This window comes from Acanthopagrus latus, chromosome 4, assembly GCF_904848185.1.
Source record: "Acanthopagrus latus isolate v.2019 chromosome 4, fAcaLat1.1, whole genome shotgun sequence".
NCBI classification, from domain to species: domain Eukaryota; kingdom Metazoa; phylum Chordata; class Actinopteri; order Spariformes; family Sparidae; genus Acanthopagrus; species Acanthopagrus latus.
The window spans coordinates 12,711,920-12,732,308 of NC_051042.1; the positions used below are offsets into that span (position 1 = coordinate 12,711,920).

The 20,389-nt window shown below is 41.8% G+C and overlaps 1 protein-coding gene and 1 long non-coding RNA gene across 2 annotated transcripts in view; one reads left to right on the forward strand and one right to left on the reverse strand.

Annotated features, from left to right (window-relative positions):
- LOC119017527 (leucine-rich repeat-containing protein 4C-like) overlaps positions 1-5,212 on the reverse strand; it is a 43,532-nt gene extending 38,320 nt beyond the window's left edge. Inside the window, exon 1 of the mRNA XM_037094235.1 lies at positions 4,740-5,212. The gene's annotated coding sequence lies outside the window, so the exon portion shown is untranslated. The remainder of the gene's footprint in view (positions 1-4,739) is intronic.
- The window catches only part of LOC119017528, a 126,801-nt gene that overhangs the window by 94,142 nt on the left and 12,270 nt on the right, over positions 1-20,389 (forward strand). The window lies entirely within an intron of this gene.

Sequence of the window (20,389 nt, forward strand, 5' to 3'; positions counted from 1 at the left end):
GTGACGATATTTGAACTTGTAGTTAAGACCTGCTTTGCACTGAACTATAGCCACTGAAATACTGTTAAACATGAGCCATGCTGTATATAAAGACAAATTCAGCCCCAAGCTCTAACCTACATGACACTTTTATACCTGAAAATCAATACCAGACTTACTGGGCTATTTTTTTTTTTCTTTTTGGCTTAATAAATAGCTGAGTGAATGATTCATTTTTAATCTTTAACGTTTCACATCTTTTTTTGCGCATAATATCAACTGAGAAAACTGTTTAATCAAATTGGGATCAGATCCAAAATGTAACCAGCTATTAAAACACAGCCCAGGAATAGTTCCCAAGATGCACAGTGTTCTGTTCTCCCCTGTTAATTGTATCATCTGCTCTGATATGTATTGATTTTATTCATATTCCGACACTCTGAAGGAAAAAAAAACAAAAAGACTCCAGAAATGGTACAGTGAAAACTGTGAAACGGCTTTATAAAAGCCCCAGTTGCCTTTAGGACATTGTTTACTGTGATTATGCATTCTTCAGAGCAGTGGGCGGTGCTCAGCTGCGCCTCACATCACAGCACAACCGCACCTATAATCACAGAAAATAATGTTGACTCGAGCATTACTGCTAAACGGTATATGTATGTGTGGGTTGCTGAGAAATCTGTAGAGGAATGTATAAAGGGCATTATGGCATTTGCAGAAGTGGCCCGCTCGCCGAAGAGGCAGGAACACGGCTACATGCTCTCTGGAAGCACTCCGTCTCTCAGAGGCCCTCGCTGGACTTGATGGCTGGGTCCTGCTGCAGGCCACTACAGACACACAGCGCACAGCACAGATGGTGAAATAAGGCACCAACGGCTGCAGTCAAAACACTGAATGCGTCATGATGACATTTGTGCCATAAGTTGTGATTTTTTGCAGGCATCATTCCTGTCACTCCGCATGAGACACACTTAGCGGTAATGGAACCGTAGTAGGTCCACGGGCGCGCACGCAGAAAACAGGCTCCTCGTACATCAGCACATTAATATTTGTTGATTTCGAAATGCAGACTTGTGAATGACACAGAGCAGGATTCGCTGAATAATCCCCTTTCTGGTGCACAAAGGCATAACTTAAGCTGCTACAGTGAATACTAAGTCTCTCCAGCCTGGCATGCGTTGGTCTCTTTCACACTCGAGCAGCTCGACGCGTTGAGATTGGCCCCCGTCTCTTGACTCGACACAAACACATGTTTTGAGGAGGTACCGCTGGATAGATACAGAGCGCTATCTATCAAAATGGAGCCGGCTGGAAGTCAGGTCTAATCGCAAGCTGCGTCCCACTCGCTTATTTATGTCACACGGACCCACGCTGTGCATATACATACGGAAAACGCGCACAGTCCTTCTGTAAAAGTGAAGATACAAAGCGCTGGCCCGGAGGGGCTGTGCGGTTTTTCACTTTATCCAGACAGAACCTCAGCCATAATTTATCTCCACTCCCAACACCAGTCCTCATATCACACAGAGGAGTATGCAGAAGGCCAAGGCGACAATATAAATTGATGAAACAACAAAACAGTGCCCCCGTATAGTAAAGCATATCCCTCAGAAACACTGACTAGCCCCATTAATCGCCAAAGGCATAAGTGCAACGGAGAAGATAGTAATTTGAAAATGAATCAGCATTTTTTGCTGATGACAGGTTGAAGCCCAAGGCTTTCAAAAATAGGCATTAATCTAGCCCCGGCACATCGTTTCAGCGAAGAAAGATCTGCTGCGATTTAACAAACACCATCATTATACAAAAGGCTTGCGAGAAGGTCATTTACTAAATAAAAGGGAGAAGCACGAGTCAGTGTGCAGCATATTTGGATTCTCACATCTGCCAGATCATATTTGGTATTTTGCTTGATGCATGATGTCCATATTTCTTTTGCCCATTAATCATTTACTGGCTCTTTTAAGTAACCCAGACTGGATTTTCTTGTCTTGAGAGTGTCACTCCGAAATCATACTGAAGCTTGGCTGAAGCAGCACAGAACTGTGTTCTTGTGGTTGACCTGTAACCCAGAGGAGTATTGGAGGGAATTAATTATAAATCCCAGCTTGACTGAGTGGGTTATTTGATATTTGATAATCGGGGGTGAAAAAAAAGCGAATGCAGTTAAGTCTGCACAGGTGCGTGACTGCTCTTTTAAACTGTTCAATTTCGTCGAACCTCCCTGGGAACAACAGGGGCATGTAGATTTCAAATGTGATGTTTGTGCATTATCTCCAGATGCGCGAAAATCAAGCCAGGCAAAGTAAAGTGGCTGGAAATGCATGTCAGAGGCAAAAAAACCAGGTTGGAATAGCGTGGCAAGCACTTATTATATGTGAATAACCTCTTTTACGCAGCAGGTTGTGCGGAAACAAAAGCAGCAGTTTACTGAGGAGGGGGGGAAAAAAAAAAAAAAACCTGGATGGTTATATGAGTCATCCCTCACCCTGTTCCAAACCAGTGGTTGGCTACACGTGTGTCATACATGAAAAGAACTCTATTCGCTCGAGTGCTTATTTCCCACAGTGAAGACTTCTGTCAGGGCTGTTCTGGTGAGCGGTCCTGGCATGGTTTACATCCAATCAGGCCCTTAGCAGGCAGGTAAATGCCAGAACCTACTACGGCTGGCGGGGCGATCACATTTCTGTCCTGGTGATGACTGAGGGATATTACAGAGGGGACAATAACCTGAGTTGTTTGATAAGCCTGGAAATCGTGTTTACCACACTGGCAGGGATGGCCACAGGTTCTCAGCAAAGCAGAGCACTCCACTGTACCCAAGGAACAATAATCCTGACCGCCTTTAACATTCTAGTGATGGAACTTCTTGTGGAAAAATTGTCACATTGCTCCAGTAACGCTTGAGGTTTTTTTTTTTTTTTTGCAGAATCTGAAAGCTCTGTGTAGCAGCTCAGGTGGCTCATTGTGACCCAATGCCCTATTGAGACACTTACGGGTGTGTGGCCTTAATTTTTAGCAGTTACCAGCCAAGTTATTACAGTGCACTGAAGTAGTCCAGACCAGGAAGCGAATGTAATGGCATTTTTTTGGAATGCTACTTTGCATAAAACTATAAAAGAACAGCTGAAGACGAATTGTGATGGAGCAGTGGTTTTAGTTTCAACACAGAGGGTGTACCGTGCAGTCAAACTGTCCTCTATTCTCCTGATTTAAGATGTTTCACACCTCGAATGACTACTTTTCTCACAGGTTTCTGACATTCCAAAGAAACTCACTGGCGCCGATGAATAACAGGCACTAACCCTCCGACTGGTAACAGAAACCCCTCTGCTGAAATGTCTCTGCAGCGTTTACAAATCCACACGTTCGATTCGTGTCACCATCAAACTCTCAACCCGATGGAGCACTCTGTAGGTGAAACGTTACAGGCCACGCTTACATATCCAGGCAAATATTGTGGCAACCAAGCCCTGGACGACAGACTCGATCTTAAACGCTCCGACTGTGTCCTTCATTTTACGGGCTGGTTGTAAAAACGCCAGACGCGAGTACAAAAGCGCACACTTGAGGACGAACCGGTTGAGCTTTAAGTGGAATGCTTCCCGGCTGCAGCAGCAGCAGCACCAGCAATTTCAGATGTAATGCCTGCTCCAAAAAAAAAAAAAAAAAAAAAAAATTGCAGCTCCCGCTACCCATATCCAGCCAACACACAAGTATTTTCAGCATCAGGGCATTTTCAGCACCTCCCACTGATGGACAGCTCCTATTCACATTCTTTATTGCCAAGCAACAACTCTTGAGACTTGACAGTTTAACATTTATGGTATTTATGTATTCATTTAAATGCACCCTGCATATTATCTGGGTAACCTGCTCCCTCCGTGGTAGGGGAGGGATGACAACCTCATGTCTGTGTTTCACACACGGGTGGCTTTGCTGGGTATCTTTTTTTTTTTTCTTTTTTTTTTTTACTGGGTCAAAACGCACAGCAGAAGCGTCAGAGACAGAGAGGGAGAGAGAGAGGGGAAGACAGAGAGAGGGAGAAACGTGTGCGAGGTGTGTGCATGAGCGAATGCTGTAAAATAAAGCTTGACCCAAGGCTTTTTTTTTTTTTTTTTTTTTTTTACGCTTTCCGCCACATCCCCGGGCTCGAAGCGCCCTTCCTGTGGGCCAGCCTGCCCACCTGGCCAATCCGGCGCTCTTTTTGCTGCAAACGTGTATGCTGAGAATACCTGAACTGAATTTGAATTACCATATGACGTAGGCCTTTTTCTAGCAGTAATGTCCTGCTGGCAACAGGGACTACCACAGACCATACAGTCTCTACCCGAGCGCTCAAACACACAATTTGTTGCACCAGCTGCCCCCCCCCAAACCTCCACACACACACACACACACACACACACACACACACACACACGCACGCACAGCCTCATCACCCCCGCCCCCGTCTATCTTTATGTCTATCTATATCTCTCTCTCACTCACACACACACACACACACACACACACACACACACACAGTCAGAAACACGCACAGTCGCTAACACACACACACGCCAAAGAGGATGCGACAGCTGCCTATAGAAATGGAAAAGGGACGTGTCACCAAATAGAAAAAGTATGCCTCTTTACGCGAAAGTCGGCGAGCCAAGCACAAAATCGCGCGATGAATAATCGCCTCTACGCGGGGGGACGCACAGCGGCAAAATCACGCCGAATCGTCTCAGTGTGACTGAAATCAATGAAATACTTACGCATTTTCTCGAATAAATGAATTCGGGGCTGAGAGCCGTGTAGGTAAAACCAGCAGGGCCCCGGTCCCCGTTTTCAAGATTTGCAGCACGACCGAGGCACAAATCTCCATGTGAAAGGGATCGGAGGGTGCTGCAGTCCGCGTCTCTCTCGATCACAAGTCAAGATGCTCGCCTGCGAAAAATGCCAAACATTCAGAAAGAGTTGCGCGGATCTGCGGTGCGGCCACCATTCCCTCGGATGCGACGAGCGCCGATGAAAAGCCCTCAGAGGACCGGCGGCAAACCCCCCCTGGACTTGGAGATATTCCTCTGGACTGAGGAGGAGGAAATCCTGCAGAGTTTTTGACGGGGGGGGAATCAAGTCTGTATAGGCCCCTTCTTCTCACCCGAAAGCAGTCTCAGTCCAGATTGACTCCCACCGGTGGTTTCCTCTTGGAAAAAATCCGAGCAGGACTTAGAAAAAAAAAAAAAAAAAAAAATGGAAGAAAGAGAAAAGAAAAAAGTCACAGATTTTTTTTTTAAAAAAATGCTCAGCGCTCAGATCATTTTCTCAAAAGACATTTAAAAAAAAAAAAAAAAAAAAAAAAAAAAAAACGCTCAGCTGACACACATGACAATTAACAATTCACCTATTTAAAGCATGGTTGATAAGGTCAGCCCGGAAAGGGGTTCAGAAGCGTCCGACAAAACAAACAACTAAAAAAAAAAAAAGAAAGAAAGAAAAAAAAAGGAAAAACCTGAGAACGCCTATTGGATAAAATTAAGGATATCCGTCCCACTGCAACCACCACACGCGTCGCATCAGGACAAATGGTTTGCCACAGGCTGCCCTAGAAATCGCTGAGCGTTTGGCTTACAGTATTTTCTGTCAGGTAGAGCGGCGACAATCCACGGGATGCTGTTTCTCCCTCACACACACACACACACACCCCAACCCCCCAAAAAAGCAATCCGACGTATTGATCAGGCCCACATAAGCGCAGCTATTAGTAATAATTCCGCCTGTCGGGGAGCGTGTGTCCGATCCCGGTGGCGTGGCAGCAGCAGTAGCATCATCCGTGTGTTGCAAATAAAGCGTTTTCTTTTTTTCCCCTTTTCTGCGTGTGTGTGTGTGTGTGTGCGCCACCGGCTCCTAATGGTTCCCCCGCTCGCTGCAGTCCATGACTTGAATAGCGAGCACGCTGAAATCACGGTCTCCAGGCACAGATCCGCCGCGCGCGTGGATGCGAGTCACGTGTGTGTGTGTGTGTGTGTGTGTGTGTGTGTGTGTGTGTGTGTGTGTAGGCGTGAGCGTGCGTCTGTATCGCCCAGGGACCACTTTAACTTTGACCACTTTGCCTGTGCGCGTCCGTCTGCCCATTTAAATCGCCCAGCGGTCGTTAATAATCAGGGATCAATGGCATTAACGCATAAAGCCCAGATCTGATGTCTCTGAGCCCCTGTTAGTGTGTGTGTGTGTGCGTGCGTGCGTGCGCGCGCGCGGATGATTCAATTGTTGATGAGGTATGGTTGCCACCTACAGGCGTTAGTCTCTATCCAGTCACACACCCCCCACCCAAAAAACAAAACAAAAAAAACAAACAAACAAACAAAAAAAACCAGAGCATTTCCACAGTCTGAGTCCACAAATAAATCCTTCACTTTACAAGTGCGGAAACATGGTCATGGTGGGTGTGCTTGCGTATTTGTGTGTGTCTACCCAGTGAAAGTCACAGATTAATGAGTAATGCTGTGGACTTGCGCATGAATCACATTACCTCCTCAGCTGCTGTTTTTTTTTTTTTTTTTTTTTGTCGAGCATGTTTAGGTGCCACCAGGTTTTTTTTGGATGTCACGAGCAGTCAAAAGTAACCTAGGCAACAACCTCTGCCTGCGCGCAACCACCTCCAACAATGCCCATACCAAGGGAAAAAACTTAATCCACTCCCTGCAAAGGCAGGTTCGCGCTGTAGGTGAAGAGGCTGGGTGCCTCTAAGACCCACAGATAGACAGAGAGAGAGAGAGCGCATTAATGTGATCTGAGACCAGCAGGGTGTCTTATTAGATGACATAATGGCGCACGAGTCGACGATGTGACAGAGTGGCTCCTGGTCAACGAGGTCACGCCGCTTCATGAGATTGAAGAAGACGCAGACAGACAGAGAGAGAGAGAGAGAGAGAAAGAGAGCGAAAGGGAGAGAGGGGAAGGATGAATAGAAATCAGTCACAATGGCGTCGTATCACATATTGTTTGATCTCTCATCCAACAATCAAATGAGAGCTGAGTGAGAGCCTGTGAAGTACATGAGGGAAGTGATTACAGTTATAGATGTGCGATGGGAAAGTCAATCTGAATGAATCATTCAAGAAGCATGAGCAGATGCCTCCATGCTGGGCAGAGGGGGTCACCGAACGCTCTGAGAAGTGTGACAATGACGTGTTATTGTTTCTTACAGACTTTACGGTTACCAGATCTTAACCCCGGTGGAAGCAAATGCAGGAGATTTTGAAGCGAATTGCGAGACACCATCGAACAGCGACAACAACAACAAAAAAAAAAGGAATTGTTGCTATTATTCTCACTCATATTTCTCAGCATGGTATCTTGTGTCAGACAACAGAGAAAAAGTGTCACCATTTCTCCAGTCGATGTCATCAAATTGCTTGCTCTGTCGATCCAAAACCAAAAGATATTCAGTTGGATTCAGAGAACCGGCAGCTATTCACAGCACAAGTAGTGAAATTCTAGCGTTTGCAACAGCTTTCAATTCCCCGATATGAAAACAATCTAAAAAAAAAAAAAAGAATAAATCACGTTTTTTACAGAATCACACAATTATTACTATTCCTGTTATCAATTCAACAACCTTAAACAGAAAACAAATATACATATATATATATATATATATATATATATATATATATATATATATATATATATATATATATATATATATATATATATATATATATTTTGTTTGTTTGACGAAATGCTTTACTATCTTCTTGACAGACATGAAACTTCATATAAACTTATAAGAATATTCATTCCCTAAAGTAATTACAGTGAGTTTACAGTTTACCTTGAAACTGGTATATTCCTGCAACCCTATACAGGACCAAAGCCTGTAGCCACAATAGCAGCTGTGCAAGGCTGTCATGGTCACAGTAAAAAAACAAACAGACAAACAAAATGCTAACTAGCGCGATAAACCAAATCAGTCAGCCAGATTTTGGACCTGATGATGGCGCTCGATGAAAGACCATGAATGTCAGTCCATTGAACAGCTCCTGCAACATTTGGCTCCCAACTACAAATGTCAAATGCTTCTAAGGAACCAGCAGTGGGTGTGCATAGAAATGTCTGCACTGATTTATTTGCCAGTGCATCTGATATTTGTCAAGACATTTCACTTGGGAACTAAGTGGTAGACAAACCAACAGAGTAACGTTGCCATCCATATGGCCTCATGTTCGGCGTGGCTCAAAATCCCTTAAAGGCAATGTTCACCCAAATATGTCATAATTCTCTCACCCCCGTACTGATGGAAGGTCGGGTGACGCTGCGTAGCCTGCAAAAGGCTTCCAGAGCTTTGCAACAAAAACAACAACAACAAACCGTAAAATGGCCCCATAGAGCTCAAGCATGAACCAAGTCTCTGGAAGCCCTTAGGTCGCAAATTGATTTGTAAAGTCATAATTTCCGCCCTCTTTTTGATCCGTGTCTTTGCAGTGGCTGCTGAGCTTAAAGCGCTCACGTGCTCACCCCAGCACCCCAAGTGCTCACCCCATCTTGAGCGGGTGCAAGAGCAAAATATTGCGTTGTCTGTATTGTCTTTTCAAATCAGTTTGGGTCTCTATAGGCTCCAAGATCACAAGTTTAAGATGAAATCTTCGCTGTAACTACTCGGCTAAAAGCGGGTGCACAAGCTCAGCGGCATGTCAAGAGTGTAAATGACGTCTTTTCAAATCAGTTTTGTGATCTCAAGGCTTCCAGAGACTTGGATTGGCCATTTCATGTGGGTTTTTTTTTGCTGGGTTGTTTCTTATATTTTAAAACATGTCCCCATCTGTTGTTGTCTCAGCTTGACGGGAAAGGCATTTTGGAAGAGTGGCGCACCACTGCTAAAGTACAGTTCAGAGTGGAGTAGTCTGTCTGTCCGTCCGTCTGTCTGTCTGTCCATACATCTAAAATCAGTCATTGAATATATGTACTCACTGTATGAAGACAAACTCTCAGTTTCGCAGAGCTGTATATATAGCTATGAGGGAAAAGTGCGTGAGGACGATAATAAGACCTCACATTTTGATTTCTGACTGATTCAAAGTCAGTCTGAAGCTTTCAACTGCCCACCTCTGTCTGCAAGCTTGTGTGTGTCCCGATTACAACAGTTAAAAAAAAAAAAAAAGAAAAACATGCTAACTGTGAACAGATTTGACATGGCATGAGAAAGTGAGCAACAAGAACCGATGAGCCAGTGTCAGATATTGTGTTACAGGCCAAATAAGAGCTTACGTTTTTTTCTTTTTCCTCAGCTGACATTCACCTGACTTTAGTATCTTGAAATGGAGAAAAAAAAAAATGTAGGGCTTTTTCCACATCTGTGAAAGTCAGAACTTTCCTCCTCATGCATAACTAAAAGGGTAGCTTGTCAAAACACAAGTCAATTTCACATAGATTAAACATAATCCTGGCCTAAAATGCTCAATCAGTGGGCATCTCATCAGAGAGAATTTTCATCGCCTTGGATACACTCAAATCCAGGTGCACAAAACTGGACCTCGGTGGGTTTCACGTTACCTATATTGAAGCATAATTGGAATTCACTTTAATATAATTTTCCGGTGCTACGCTAATATGAATGTGCACAGTTACATAACTGCAGGAGAGCTTCACATTTAAACACCGGGTATGCATTTGATATATTTCCTGTTATCAGCATTTTATTCAGGCTTTGATGAAATATGAATTTTAATTCCTCGAGATCTCCTGAGCAGAAAAATTAAAAATAAAAGCGCTCGGAACAAGGGGAGGGATGCACAGCGCTGTAAATGAAAGCCTCAGCAGATCTGCACAATCAAATCAATGTCAACCACATGCTGCTCCGACAATGTAGTCCCTCATTACAATGTTATTCATGTGAGAACAATATAAACACACCGTGTGTCTCATTTAGCCCCATTCCAGTCCATACAACAACAATACTCAGTGTCAATGCCAAAGATTTCCAGCCCACAAATGACTTCTGGGCGGTAAATCAGCAAAGGCATCAAGCATATCTGACAGCTTGACAGCTTCTATTTCGCCTATTTTCTATGCAAAAAGCAAAGTTGGAAATGGTTTGGACCACACTCCTGTTCCATTGCATTTTCTAAAGGATTCCATTAACTGTGCATCCTGGGATTTCTGGTAATTAACTGAATCTTGATGTATATTCATGACACTTTTGACAAGATTGGTTCCAGTTTTTGAACGCGGGTCGGCAGACATTAAACCTTTACTCAGTCGAATGTGCAGAGAGCAGCTTGAATACTTGATCAAAATGGTCAAATAAAGTGCGTCTCGCTGTGTCTACCTCCGCTTTCGCAAGACGGATTTGAACTTGAAGGCATTTTATCAAATGACTTGCACGTGATTAGCGAAAAAAAAAAGCACAATGCGTATCACTTGTTATCATCTTCGTTGAACATCAGATAGTTTTCAAATAAGATGTGGGCAAAATGAGAAAGAATATTGAACATTTAAAAGCCCACCATGCTTCAGTCTTTTGGGAGGAAAATGTTCTTCTCACTGACTTATTTAGACACCCTGGCTTTAAAGCCTGTCAAACAAATTGAAGGACACCAATGGGAAATAGCTATGTAAAAGTGTTTAACAAATTATGGGCAGAGATGGCTTTAGCTGATTCTTTTTATCCCACATTTTGGTCCACAGCCACTTTTCTGTCAAGATAGATTTGGCCTCTATGTTTCTTTCTCTCTGTGAGGCATCTCTTTTCCTTCTTCCTTCTTTTCTATCTTCTTCCATCAGCCTATTGGGATTGTTGGATTGGCTGCTGTGGTAGCACATGTCCCAGACTGCTTTCTGGGACAAACTTCAAGAAGCCAGCCTGGAAAAAAAAAAGATGGAAGGGAAAATATGGTGGAGAGAGAGCGAGAGGGGAGGAGGAGAGAGGATCCTCTAGCACTACAGAGCCTCTTCAATTATTCAAATGGCCGCTGTCCCTCTGCACTTGTTCTCTCTGCTTGGTTTGAATATTAAAATGGCCGCCCCCAAAGAGACAGATATCCAGAAGATGAAGCCCACGCAGAGAGCAAAGGCTGAGTGTACTTGACTTCTTGCATCCCCACCACAGCAGCTGATGAACGGGAGACTATCTATGCGACTGACTGCATGACTTTGAAGAGGAAGGTATTCCTGTCACGTTTGGCCTAAATTCCATGAAAGACAGGCTGAGGGACTGTGTGGTTAGCATCAAGCGAGCATGCTACCTGCATCCCAGCAGACAGGAAAGGCCCACTTCTCTGACAAGTGCACATTGACGGAATGGCAGAGGTCCTGATCCTTTCCTGGCGGGCACCGGCTGGTCACCCCAGTCTGATGAGACGTGGTCATTTGAGTTGAAGTGATCACTTACCTTCACTATATAGCTTAGATGTAGGCAACTTTGGTTTGGTTGGAGTTTGGTCAGAGCTGTAAAACATCCTTAAATAAAGTGCACAATTTCCTGTAACAAGATAGAATGAATTCAACGCTGATGATCCGTCTCCAGGTAAGTGTGGCTGAGGCGAGTGATGGAGGAGGTATTCAGATATTCTTCTCCAGTAAAAGTGGCCATAGAAAAATGTAAAAACACTCTGTAGTGAAGCAGTAAAAGTACTGAATCAGCCCATTCGCCAGGATAAAATGTTGGCAGTTAACATTTCTGCAAACCACTGATAAGTAGTCAGAGGCTATGTACTATGACATTTCTACTAATTGTGTCACATCAAGTTCACGTTACATTTTTTTTGACCTGACTGTCACATCGTGAGTTGGAGGGGATGGTGCGTGAGTTTAAGTTGGGAAGGCTGCCAAGCCAGTGACTGCATTTGAGACTGTGTTGCAACATTTACAAGTGTGACACCAGTGGATCTTTTTAAGGACCTTAAGGAGACCTTAGACCATTTCCAAATGTGTTGGTGGTGACAAATCTGAATGTTTGTAAGAAGGCCTCGGGACTTCTTCAGACGTGTTTGTGGTTACTAAAACAGACATGTGAAGCCAAAACATGATCTTTTCCTCACCCTTGCCAACTGGTTTTTACTCCTAAGCCAAACCACATCATAAGCACAGTGTTGTCACAAGATAAAATGTCAAAGTCACACCTAAAGAAATGCAAAGTTCTTCACCCCTGCACTCTCAATTACCTTTATGTTATCATATCTTGAGTTGTATATTTAGTAACTATAGCTATTAAATTAATGTGGTGAACAAAAAAAAAGTATAGCTTCTCCATAAACTGTGTAATGTAAAGTTATGATTGAGAATAAAATAAAAATGCTACAGTACAAGTAACATAAACTCTTATAAACATGACTATAAATGATGTTGATGCTGCGAGGTAGAATTGTGAGGCAGGAGGAAGGATCAGAGGATTTTTATCTCCACCAAGCAGGCTATGTTCTCACCCAGTCCCGTTTATTGGTTGGTTGATTTGTCAGCAGAATAACGTGAAAACCTTCTGTGAACCTTGGTCGGAGGATAGGTCTCCGCCGAGAAGCAACCCCATTAACATGTGGTGCAGATCTGATTAAAGAAACAGATCTGGGAATTTTGGTCTCACTTACTTTTAACATTTCAAGATGGTGCATTTTTTGACATTGCCATTGATTTCTCAGGGAATAAATCACAGTTCTTGATGGGAAAAAAAATCTGGCATGTTTGGGCTGCTGGTATCTATGAGTGTGAACAAAAGTGGACTGTTAGGCCTTGGCAGAGGTATGCAGTCTACTGAGTGCCTATCTATTTTATTTCTTTTTTAGGCTTTTCAAAACACAGGAGAGCTAGTGTCCTGCACATGTTTCGAACACCACTCTTTCTTTACATTCTTGCCACCAGAGGTCGGACCCTCATGAGGTTGACACTGAGCTGAGGCCAAATAGGCTGTCCTGTGAATTGCAATCTGAGAGGGGTCATGACAATAAACAATGTGGCTCACAGGGGATAGATTCATTTTTATAGTTCGACGTCTGGCAGTTTGACAAATTCAACAGTCCGATTTGACTGCTGTCGAAACATCTGCCACTAACTGGAGAGTGCTTATTTTAACATGAGTAGAGCAGCTCTTTACATGTTGGGACTAAATTGTAGTCTTGACTGAGAGTGCTGTTACGTAAAACTGAACCTCACTCTCTCCCATGTTGTCGACATCGTAAAGGGTTGTCTCATTTGAATTCACTCCATGCTTACTGTCATTGTAAGAAGCCATGTTGTTTCCCATCAGTTGATCCAAACAGCCCAAGAGTAAAAGTTGCAAATTCTGTCCATGCAGGAATGCCGGTTAAACATGTTGTTAGACTATACAAAACAACCCAGATCAATAAAAATGTATTGTTGTGTTTATACAGTAACCAAGTGTTACTGTGGAAATACAGTATTTTGATGTTAAATTACAATAAGATACTGTGACCATGTATGTGATTATTGTATATTTACAGCAATTTATAGTAATATTACAGCAATGTACCATGTTTTTACATTAGCCAAACCACAGAATTACTATAAAACTGCAATATTTCAGTGTCAAGTTAATGAGTATTGCTGTACCCCCAATCAAAGTATTAACTTGTCATTTACCATTTCCACTGTTTTTTTTTTTTTTACTGCAATGTAGAGAGTAAAATACTACATTCAAATACTGTAATTTTACATACAAACTGTGTTTTTGCTGCAACACATTTTTCTGTAGATTTAAAGAATGCATATAGATATTGTAATTGATCATCTTTATTGTAACTTCACAATACATTTTAAAACAATATCTTCAAACATTGACCATTTTCTCATCAAGCCATTCAGTGTCCCTGAATTTCTTGTAGCATTTGCATATATCGCCACTCATTTATTCAGGTTACCTGTCTCTAAATTAAGACAAAGACAACAGGAGAGAGGTAAAATGTACACCTTAGCACCTTTAATTGTGCATGTGGCACAATAGAAACTCGCCCCAGAGAGACTCCAAGGCATTTTATTTTTACTTTGTATATTTATTTTTTTGAGTTCATTTTATTTTGCTAGTATTCAGTGATCACAGTGAGCGGCGTAGGAGGATGAACCTTAATGGACCGTGTTTCCTCTCATTACAGCAGTTCCAGATAATTGAAGTGGCATTTCTGTGTATGCATATTACACTAAAGCCCCTTTGTGGATTAAAGAAAAAAAAAAAAATAAATAACTCAGCTGGCGAAATGGCTGTGAAGGCAGAAAATGTTTCCACTCTGAAGTAAATGGAAAGGTGCCAGTTTAAGATTGCCCTGGGGGCAACAAGACCACTTCCTGTTCTTAAAGCAAAGCCAAACAATGTGGAGAGAGGGTTTAAAAATAGTTGTAGCAAAATAAAAAATCTTTTTGATATTTTTCTGTGTTTCACTTGTGTCAAGAAAAGGCAATCTGGAGATAGTGTGCAGTCTACAAGTACATGATAAATGTCTTAACTATTCTCCTGCAGTACTCTAAGTCTCATATCTTTCATGGCATATAAAGGCTCCAGAATTATCTGTATGTAGGTCAAACAGAAATATCTATTCACAGTCTTTGTGCAACAAGACTTCCTTATTGCCTTTTTGACCTTCGTATGCTTGGCCACAAAAGCCTCATTTCTTAAAAGCCTATGTGAGTGATGAGGAAAGAAAACTGCTGATAATTTCTTTTATGCACTGAATTATTTTGCAGCAAAGATAAGCAGAAACCAGTATAAAAAATATCTATGTATATGAAGACTTATATATGAAGACCCATCTTGTTATTTTATATTTTCACTCTTCCTACTTCGTACTGCAACCGCAATGCATGAAATTAAGCTCTGTCTTATCTATGTTTCTGTTCCCTAGGTATTTTCAGTTAATGACATTGTAAATGAGGAGTTAATCAGTGGCAACATTTTGGCTATTGACATTGATGTGTAATGCATGTGGCATTATCTGCAGAGACGGTGTGACTTCAACTTCATCCTAGTAAGTGCTTTACCAGGAGCCAAATGCCCATTCTGCAAATTTCTGTTTTTTTGGTTGGCACATTTTGTAAAAGAGAGCACCAACAAGGTAACATAACATTGTTCTCAATGGAGAACAAGAATGCAGAATTATTCAAAGCTGCTTCCAATTCTATGCATTGCCAATATGGACATGTTGGCACATAGTCAGATAAGCTCTGTGTTCCCATCGTTGTTGAACACTGCTGTCCAACAGGCCTTGTTTCTCCAGAATACATTATTTTGATTAATTACACCAGGTACCCATTGAATTTGAATGACCTCCAAGAGAGTGCACCAAGTCGTGGTCATGTGGCTTCTTGTGCGGGCCCAGATTTCTATAAAGCATCATAATGAGCCTTATTAGCATAAACATGAAGATGGAGAGTGGCTTCTAAAATGGGCTGGGGTGTTATATCTGTTATTGGGTAACTTTCTTGACAGTTTTACCGCATCACGAGAACCCACTGTACAACTCAGAGAGACTAAATGCAAAACGACGATTAATGCAAATGCTTTAGGGGTTGAGGAGTGCACAGAGATAGTAGTTGAGGCAAATGAAGTGTTTCCTGTTATTTTGCCATAAACGCCGTAGCGTGTCACAATAAAGCAAACTAGAATCCACTGAGTTAAGACACTTCCCTGTGTGTTCAGACCACACAGCGACGAGAAATCAAAGTCAGCTCATTACATGCACGCTGTCATATTGGATCTGTAGGGTGCCATCCTCAGCCTGATGCATAAAACAACTTCAAACTGAGAAATGCTCTCCAGGGTGAAAATGATTAGGATGAGTGATGCACTGATGGATTTGAAAACCTTCTGAGATAACAGATAACAGTATGTATGAAGAGAGGTGGAGGAGACATACTCAGCTGTCCCCATCAAAACAATGTCCACATGCAGTGGGTCGACTCTAAAAGCAGCTTGATATGACCGATATTTCACCCTGGAGACCATTGTTAGTAGCGTAAATAACCATACAATTTATACATATGTTATAATAATAATATTTTTTTTTTCAAAAAGACGGCCATCTTCCCAGAGGTGTTGGTGTGTGGCAACCAAAAGAGATGTTTAAATCCAAACTTGATCTTTTCCTAACCATGACCTAGTTGATTTTGTGCCTAAACCCAACCAGAACATATGCACAGCGTTGACAGTAGAGAACATTGAACCTAAAGAAACATGAAGCTGTAGCATAAAACAAACATTCAGTTTAAAATGATCTGCTTGCTGGGGACAGTAGCCAGGCCATTAGAGGTAGCCATGTTGCTCACACCGACTTTGTGACAGCAGGGCCAAAAGCAATACCACAAGAAAAACCCTTGGAAGGGAGAAAGTTAAAAAGTTGGCAACTTAACTAAACTACACTAAATTAAATAAGCAATGTACTTAATTTGATCCAAACCACAATATTTTCGTAAACTTAACCAATGTATTAATGCGTGAACATCTTACTCTATTAGCTTTGTTGCCTAAATTTAGACCAAACTGTGCCTGCCGCTTGTACAGCGCAATACAGTGGACATGTCATTTGGGGAACACTGATACATGTTGTTTCGGACACGATCTGCATTCAATCTGTTCAGTCCTTTACGTGAAAGGATGTGTTTAACTTCAGTAAAAATCACACATTTAAATCTTGAATTGTAGCACTTTATACACTTAAAGTAGAACATGTAAATGTACCCATTATATGAAATGGCATATTTGGAAATAAATTTGATTATTGGATATAAATATTGTTGCATTAATGTGTTCAACACTTCATTGTTGAAGCTGATAAAGGTGGTGCAACTGTTAGTTTATCATCTATTTTATGATTACATTTGAATTATTAAACTTAATCTGCAAAGACGTTGTCTAATACGGTTAATATACTACAGAAGAAGAAGTAGTATCAAGTAGAATATAAGAAATATCAAGCATAAGTGCCTCAACTTGTATTACACTGCAGTAGTTGCATACACCAATGACATTTCACCACTCTATATATGATTTTAGTTTGGTAGGTGTGATTTATTTCAATTATTAATATTCTGTATTGCTTAAGTGCGAGAAGGAAATTACCTCCATCCACAATAATGGCAGGCAGACGAACGCGTGTGCTGTCCACAGTAAAGATGGAGCTGCAGGTTATGATACTGGTGCTTCTCCTGCAGTGGCAGTTCAATGACTCTCTTCATCAGTATGGACAGTGGGTGTCATAAATGACCAAAGCAGTGACCTTCCATTTGTCAGATTGCCTCTCACAACCTGAGCCAGTCTTCTGCAACACTGATCTCTAAGTACTGAAATTTGAATCTTATCTTTCAGCAGAAGCCTGACTGTCTGCCAGACATGTTCATAGCCAAAATCAATGTTTAGTGGAGAAAAAAAAAAAAAAAAAAGATAAATCCGGTACTGGTGAGTGCTCTAGTTGTCTCGATCATAAAATTGTCACCTTAACAAGACTATTTTCTCTCTCCTTAAATCCTATAAAATGGAGTGATGGACGGCAGATATGATCAGGTGGTTGCATTAATCAATACACGGGACCTGGTGTTACAGTCTTTTGTGCCATAATCCAGGCTGGGCAGCCATACAGGAGCCTAATTCAGATGTCAGCAGAAGGATATACTCACCTACAAATGGTGCCTGTAGCATAAATCTGCGTGACAATCACACAGGGCACCACAATTCATTATGTAACCAACTTATCTAACTGCTCCATTCACCAGCTGACCAACTTGATTAATAGAGGTTATGGCTCCTGCGTTGCTCGATTCCTTCTAAATCAGTATTTTTTCTCTGTCGGCGGGTAGGTGAGGTTTGTGGAATGACTAAAGACCACCTGGAGGCCTCTTCACAAATCAATACCAACCTCATGGTCGACGTTATCTCCTAAGGAGGGGAGTTAAGATTGATTGTCGTTAAGCACTTTACAGGATGGAAAGAGGATGAGGACGGATCATAAAACGCCCACGCACCACCTACCCATCTCTCTCAGCTGCAACAGAGTGCAGTCAATCGATAAGAGCAGGATCAGCAAAAATAAATAAATAAATAACCAGGAAAGGGATAAATATCTAAATAAACAGGGAGGTGGTAGTAAATTGCACAAGAAACTGATCAAATCTGTGGCAAGAAAATGACAAAATGTAATTTTTCAGATACACCATGAGCAGCGAATGTTTTAAACACCATTATGGTCGTTCTAAGTGAATGCTGTAAGATTGATTCAGCACTTTTTTTTTTTTTTTAGTTTATGTAACCAGTGGAGTCTGTGATGTGCAAGACAGAGAGGTCAGAGCCCCCTATTCATGTCTATTCCTGACATGAAAAGAAGAAATGGCAGATCCTCAATTTGAATAACCCTCGAGCTCCTAATTGATAAAGACAAAGAGGGGGTGTTGGCTAAGCGCACTCTGGAGGTAACAAAAATATGCACAAAGGATTATTGGAAAGCACGGGGTGAATTATGACATCATATTACAGAGGGGAGAGGAGGTTTAATGTGCAACGAGGACCGACGCTGCGAGCGGCGTTGTGCACATTCACACTTCAAAAAAGCTGCTTCAGGGTTCAGCTCGCAAAGATGAAAACAAATGAGTTCACGTTCGTAGCTCATCATTTTTGAATTTTTGAATTCTAATCGAAGTTCCCTGTCGAGCGCTGCACATTTCTTCACTTATAACAGTAGGGCATCGCATCATCATATCACTTTTAGCAGTGAATAGTAACATTAACGCATTACTTAAAAGACAGTACCTTTGCTATGTCAAGAAAAGCATTGCCGCTGGGGTTGGGTTAATATCGGGGTATTACTTTAAGGCCCCATCCCTAATTACCAGCCGACCTCGTCCTCAACATTATTGTATGCAACATCTGATATGTAATGTACAACAAAGTGAGTATCTTTGGAAAGCTGCATGCTACAGACTACAGTTTTTTTTTTTTCTGTGTCCATGTTGTTGTGCTAAAGAGGGATCAGGTGATCTTAACACTTTCAATCCAGCCTGGAAATTCACTGTTTTTTGGGGGGGATATTATAAAATAAATCCACAATGATAAATTCAAGGCTCTTTTGCTGTGACTATCAACCTATTTCCAGTGTTAAAAAAAAAAAACAGATGTTGTTAGCAGAGCCTCGAGGGCTCTGGCCTATACAATATCGCCCACCACTTGCTTCTAATGAATTGCAATAAACTTGAGCATCAGTCCATTGATTACTCGGTATGAAACCACGCTCATTTTATTACTTGCATTTTATTAGTGCACACTTGTGTTTATGAGTGTCGGAGTCAACAATGCTCACATTCGCGTTCATTAGCTGCGAACGGTTCTGTTCAGTTCGCCGTTCGCACATTCAATGAGCACTCTCTTTGGGCTTTGACATTACCAAGAATGCTTATTCATTTTGTGTATATAAAACTATATATTACCCTGAATTTACACACCCTAAATTAAAATTTCCTGTTAATTCCCTTCATTTCACCCCATCGTGCCTCAGTTGCGAACGGTTGGTTGAAATGATTCACACCGGTAAATAAGGGTAATTCATATCGCTATACAACGTACTGAACTTAGCTACCCAGAGAATCGGCACCAGGCCATTACTCTTGCCGTTCACATCCCTGATAAACATGTGTGTACACTGGTAATTACTTTAGGGCTGCAGAGGTCTTCTCTCAGTCATAATCCCGTCTCATATTCAAATGTTGCCTTCTAAGAGAGTCAGTCGGGTTTTGTCTTTGGCTGCGTGTAAGTCATTTATTAGTACACAGACTCTAATTCCACATCAGGGATGATTAATTAAGCGGCGTTAATGTTTTAAACACACTTTGCACTTTCATATTTTTCGTATTCAACCAGTGAATTTTGGCTCAAGAGCCCTTAAACATTTAAGTGGGACTGATTCACAGCCATGTCTCTGCCTGCGAAGAATGTCTCTCTCTGTCCCCTTTCCCCCATTCAGTGTTTCACACACACACAAAAAAAACCTTAATTCAAAATATATTAGGCTAAGTAGCACCAGTTAAAACCTATGGTGATGAAAAAAAAACAACTTGACTTTAAGTGTTCTTGGCCTTGACTTGGACACAGACTAATGTGTTGCGTGCAGAGATTTAATGAGGTTTTGCTGTCTTCGTGACATTTCTCTTCTGTAGCCCCTGCCGTTGAAGGCATACTGTCTTGTTGATGAGAAAAAACCTGCAGGTTTGACAGCATTTCTTCGGATGTGATGAGATGCCCGTGATGTTAAATGCGGATCACTGCAATTTCGCGTCCCTGGTAATTATCAGGTAATTACTCCAGCTAAATGTCCAGACAGTAGAGCCTGTGGTCAGCAGATGCACTGCTATTTAGAGAGCGTTCTCGCCAGAAAGACAGCATCGGTTGTTTTGTTTTTTTCAAACTCCTATTCCTGTCTTTACACTTTCCAGAAAATCTCCT